Consider the following 6,049-nt stretch of genomic DNA (forward strand, 5'->3'; position numbering starts at 1 on the left):
AAATGCAGCTCCATTTGTTTCCTCTGTTGGATCACAAAATGTATTTCCCTCTTCTTGCACCTTTCCTGAGTTACATCACAGCACCCCACTAAGGAAAATATGAATACATCTAATGACTCTCTCTTTCAAAACCACATTGAAATGCTTCTCCAAGAGAAGCAGCCTGCATCCCCCTTGAGCAATGAAGTCTGCCATCTGGTAGGTTTGTTCTTTATAGTCATTTAGAGGATATTAAATCTTCTTTTGTATGCAGAGAATTAGGTGGTGGAGGAACTTGGCATTCTATTGAAGAAAAAAAAGATAGAGAAAAAACAGTTCATAAAGGCATTGTGTCCAGAGAAGAATATTAGAGAGGCATTAAGTAGAAAGACAAAAGGCAAGCTAGCATCAGCTCCTTTGAAAGCTGTAAATCATTCCAACTCCTCGGGTGGTTGGTTAAGTTCATTGTTAGTTGGGTAATTATTATCCTTCGTTAGAACCTAAGTTTCTAAACATATTTTGAAACAAAATCATCCAGAATGAGCTGCCAGAAACACTATGGTGTCAAGGGGGAGTCATGGAAAAAATATGTTCAAACAGAGCCTTTAAGGAAACATGCAACTTTTCATTTACATAGCTACATTGCTTATCTTTGGAAATTAGGACATTTTCAGTCTGTTGTCTTTGGTCACTAACTGTTGAAGGCAGCAGGCTCCTTAAGGGAGAAACAGTCTCAGACAAGGTTTCTGGTATACCGTGGGGACTTTCACTGCCCCTCTAACCTGGAGACTAATGGAGCAGGCTAATGCTTCCAAATCTGTTGTTTCAGCAGATGCCAGGAGTGCTGGCCTGGGTGGAGGGCCCCCTCTGTGAAGTGGAGGCTGTTGGCAGACTCATCCAGCCAGAGGGATCAGGTAAATCCCAACAGAGAGTGAAGAGCTAGCAATCTATGGGCATCCTCGAAATTCAGGAGATTTGTGGAGAGTCTGATTTCAATCATTGATGGCATGGAACTGATTGACTGATTGATCGATTGCAAAGACATCGCAGCTTCCAAAACAGGGTTCACAACTCTAAAATGCTTAAGCAGGGCCATAAACCTAAGTTAGATTCAAGTTAATTTTATTTTAATGCTGATAGCTGTTGAGGCTTTAAGCATTCAGCTTGTATGTGAGGATACAAGAAAAAGTTAGGAACACTGAGCTAGACAGTGTCAACACAAAATGCAGAATAGCTTGACATTGAAACCCACTGTAGCACCTGCACTGGGGAAGTGCCACACAGAGCAGACCTGAGCTAAGTTTTCTTCGTAGCATTTTGTGCCACCCTGTAGTCTCACATTGCAAACTCATCCAGACTTGCAAGACACAGCTGGCCCAGCCTGCTACCTGGACTATACAGTCACGTAGGTCAGAAAACTCTCTAAAATGGGAATTCAGTTGTTCCTGAATCATGGCAAAAATACAAAAAGCCCTCACAAAAATACTATACACTCCTGTGAAGTGCTGACCAAGCACAGGGCAGCACCTACACCACAAAGTAGATCCACGTAAGCCAGCTGGAACAACCAGATGTAAATTGGAGCAGCCCTCTGGCTCACATTGCTACCTGTAGGAAAAAACAACCCTGTAATGAGCAGCAGCAGCAAATTTCCAAACCCCTCTGCTGCTTCTCCAGATTCACAGTCAGTTTCCTACCAGACTCATGTGTCAGCAGGTCATAAAAAGTTTCAAGTCTCTTTTTCTTTTTCTGGCATTCTGGAAGAAGTTGTGCTAACAATGAGCCACTGCTTGACAGCTCTGAATCCCAAGCTGTTGGGATACAGTGTGACTTCCAACATATTGCTTCCAGCCCCCACCACCCACGGGGAATGGCCTGGCAAGGGGAGAAGCACAGCCTGCTAGGAGGAGCCTTCCACAAAGAGATCCCTGATTCCCTGCACTCATCTCAAGGGCAGCACCCGCACCAGGCCATGCAAAGGAGCCAGGTCACCTTCTGGCAGGTCAGGAGACCAAGAAATGGTTGTAACTTCACACATTTTGTGTGCTGCACGGCCCAAATCAAAGGATGCAGGACAAAAAATACCACAGCCAGAAACGATGGAGGAGTTTTTTCACCTTGAACTGTAGCTACAAACCCATGCAGGAAAGCCAACCCTAGGGGGCTGGAGGAGAAAGGAAAAATTAAACACCACCAACTGCTGCCATTGGATCTGGCTCTGCTCCAAGGTCTGTTGGAGCTGAGATTGATTAGGATATATAGTATCCTGGAAACAGTCAGTACCTTCAGCTGATTATAAAGCCATTTTAATTGTCTTGCCACCGCCATGGCAACCATACCACCAACTACAGCCCCCAGGTGAGGAGACGGGCTGTTGGAGGACAGGTTGGTGCCTATAGATCACATCTGATGATGATGCAGGGATTCAGACAGATAATACCTGGCACCAACACCAGAAGGGACCAAATTCAGAGAACGAAATCAAGCTACTACTGTAATACCAAGTAGCTCATTATGATAGCCAACATTTAGCATAAAAATTTAAATGGACATTTGGTATTACAGTGGGAGGCCTCCTGTTAAAGCAATCTCTGCAGATCTTATCCCACCAACAACCCTTGCAATGTTGCACACCCACACTGGGGTAGGCAAGGCCACATTCCCTGCACAGCAGCAAGGAATAAAGATGTATGGCCTTGAAAGTGTCAGGGAGTGAAGCTTGAGGAGGGGGAAGAATATAAGGGAAGGTGGGAAAAGCATGCAAGTAGGAGCTCTGCAGCCAAGGAACAGCAGGTGTTTTAATAAAAAGTAATTCTTCTCCTTCCAGAATTTTTTTGCTGTTTAAAATCAGAATGCTTTATTATTTCTCCAGCCTGAAGGCCAAAGAGCCCTGGCACCTGAAGCTTCTTTGATTCCCATGCTTGGTGCAAGTTAACACACCTCACCTTTCCTGCTTCCAACAGAACCCCAGCATGACCAGATTGTGTGACCCAAACACCCTTTCATCAGGTGAGAATTGATCCCTTTAGCTGCTGCCTGATGTGTGTGAGAGCTGAGCCTGTCATTGGCCAGTTTATGCCTGTTTGGATTGAGGAGCTGTGCTGTGGGTTTTCCTTCAGGATGTGGAGCCATGCAACCGTAGGTATTATGAGGTAATTCACAAAAACTGCCTTTAAAAGAATCAAGTATCTGCAAATGAATTGGAAACTCTTCTTTCCCCTATCTCTGCAAGGACATTACTCAGTCAAATGCACCCAGAAAATTGAAGGGCTGAGAATTTTCAATCAGGACTGGAGTGATTAATTGTCTCAGAGCACTCACGTGGCGACATGCACAGCGAACAACAAGGTGTGACATCTCACAATTCACAACGAGAGGTGTCCCAGGAGGGACAGCGATCCACAAAGCAGGGAGAGGTGGGAGAAGAAAGGTCAAATTTACAACATTAAATTCACAAGGTTAAAACTGCCTTAGCATTGTGCTGAGCCAGCTGTCCCTGCTTCTGACATTTCCCTACAACAGAGGCAAAAGAAATTGGTTGCTTTTAACCTATGGCAAAAAAATGTTTTTGGTAAGAGATGCATATTGTAGAGATGCTGTGTAGATGGGCAGCAGCCTCTGCTCAGCTGATGCACTGACTTGTCAAGGCATGTGGAAACAGCAGGACATAGCCATGGAGAAGCAAGGTGAGAGCTGCATCTCTTGCACACAGCTCTGCAGGCAGATACGGAAAATGGACATACCTGTGTGCAAGTGCTGCTGCAGACATCCAGCTCTGGAAATTGCATGTCCAGCCTGGGTGTCTTTGGCCATAATTACAAGTCAGATTTTGGCTGAGGCTCAAGGCAGGGGCATCTCTTATGCAACAGTGCTAGCACATGGGGGCTTGCACAGATCCTTTTCCCAAGATCCCAAAGGTGGCATGTGCATGGGGTGCCATCCTTGGCCTCAGCACGGGCACTTCTCACCAAGCATCTTGGCCGTGGGTTTTCATCTGGATTTGGTGTGCAGGATGAGTGTCCTTCCCACACCAGTCTTATCTGGATCTGAAAATCCAACCCCCTTCTCTTGGAACCAGTAATTATTTCCATGAGATTCATTTAACAAAGGCACCTATCCAATACTTCTGGTCCCCTGGCATAATTAATAATGAAATTAAATTCAGTCTATGTAGTATTCAGTTACACAGGAATAACAGTAGTTGATGGGCACTTACCCTGTTCATCAAGAGAGCCTTTGCCATACAGTCTATTTTTTAAATAGTGGGCTTCAGAAACTACCAGTATGGGACTTCTGGGAGCCCACATAGAGGGTATCCTACCCATATCCTCTGCTTTCCTAACTGAGGTCTGATCAACTTGCCCATGGAGCAAAGTGAATTCCCCACTTGAGATCTCAAGGGTTTAAACAAAACTCCAAAGTTGTTTTGGAGAGCACCAGGCAGAGTTAGTTGCTCCCAAATATTTACTCAAGCTGCCACAGACACATCTTGAGCCCCACAGCAGTTTTCAGGTCACTGTGGGGGCCAAAAGAAGGCAGAATGTTCCACAGTGCCCACCAGGCTGGGTGCAGCCTCTGTCTGCCACTGAGGCATATCTGCCACCCAAGACTAAACAGATCCTGTGGTGGAGACAGAAGCTTGTCTTCCTTGGGGCCACAAAACCAAAACAAATTGTTTCCACACAGCTCAAAATAGCTTTAAGCCATTGTTTTCCTTGACAGTAGTCCTTGCCTGTCTCTGCTCTCCACCTTGCCTTTTGCAGCTCCTGGTGAAGCAGCTTGGGAAAATGCACAGGCAGGGACTTGCTCGTGGAGAGTAGAAGTGAAAGCAGGGGGAAAGTCCCTTGGAGGAATTGCACTCTGCCCACTGACCTCCCTGCAAGATTCTGGTGCTCTTAAATACAGGAGGCAGAAGCAGTAGCAGCAGTTTCTCTGGAGAACAGTGGAACAGCTTGTCCAGCCCCATGTCTGGATCCTGCCCTGTCCCACCCAGCACCTGCACTGCACAAGGGGTACTTCCCTGATGGGATACCTCCCTGACAGGGTACACAGGCACCCTACTATCTCCCTGGGGTGCTGGTGCCAGGGACACATTCCACTTAAAGATTTCCTGCAATCCCAATGTTGTTGGGGAATTGATTTTAGTCTGCACAGGATAAATCTCCCCTTGCAGCTGTTCTGTACTCAGGCAAGAATAACTTAGGAGTCTGGGAACAAAACTGTCAGAAACAAGTGGTCATCCCATTGCCATGTGGAGTTCATTCTCAGAACACTGAGCTATATAGTGAGGCTGTACATTGAATACATAGGATTAAACCAATAGCTATGTTTTATACGCACTTGCAAAAAGTGTGTGTAAAAAGCACAAAGTGCATGAAAGCTCACTGTTCAAGAGCAGCTTCCAAAGACAGCCTACAAGCTGATTCTTGGGTAGCTGTTGGGTTGGAATTCATACCCATAACACCTGCACTGGAAAAATTCCAGTAGGTACACTCCCTGTGTAGAGAGTGTACATGTATCTATATATATATATATCCTTTGGAAGGAGCTGCTTTCACTCCCAAATGGGTTTCCTGGGCATGGGCACAGATCCCTCCTGGGTGCATGAAGAGCTGGCTGAAGCTGTGCCACCACTGTCCCAGTGCCCTAATCGAATTACCTTCCACCACTGCCCACAGAAACAGGCAGTCTCTTCCCTTAAATCAGAAGCAGCTGACATTTTCACCTCTACCAGCCAAGCATGAACGACCCTGAAAAGGAGGCCAAGCTCCTTATTTCCTGACAACTCAATGTTAGAGCAGAGGAGATTGAAGCAGAGGTTACACACTGCTTCCCCTTCGCCTGCAGCTGTCTCTCCCCTGGATGCTCCATGCACCCTGTGCCATCCATGCATGCTGGCATTCCTTTTCCAGAACCTCACACAAACAAATGCTGGAAGGGTCTCCCCTGGTCAACATCCGTCTCCCTTTCAGTGTTCCCGCTGTTCCATCGTGCTCTTGTGTGCTTGTGCTGGAAGCGCCACTCCCGGGAAAAAGGCACTAAAGGAAAGGCCCGTTCCCGCAGCCATGGT

Source organism: Sturnus vulgaris, chromosome 6, assembly GCF_052056855.1.
Source record: "Sturnus vulgaris isolate bStuVul1 chromosome 6, bStuVul1.hap1, whole genome shotgun sequence".
NCBI classification, from domain to species: domain Eukaryota; kingdom Metazoa; phylum Chordata; class Aves; order Passeriformes; family Sturnidae; genus Sturnus; species Sturnus vulgaris.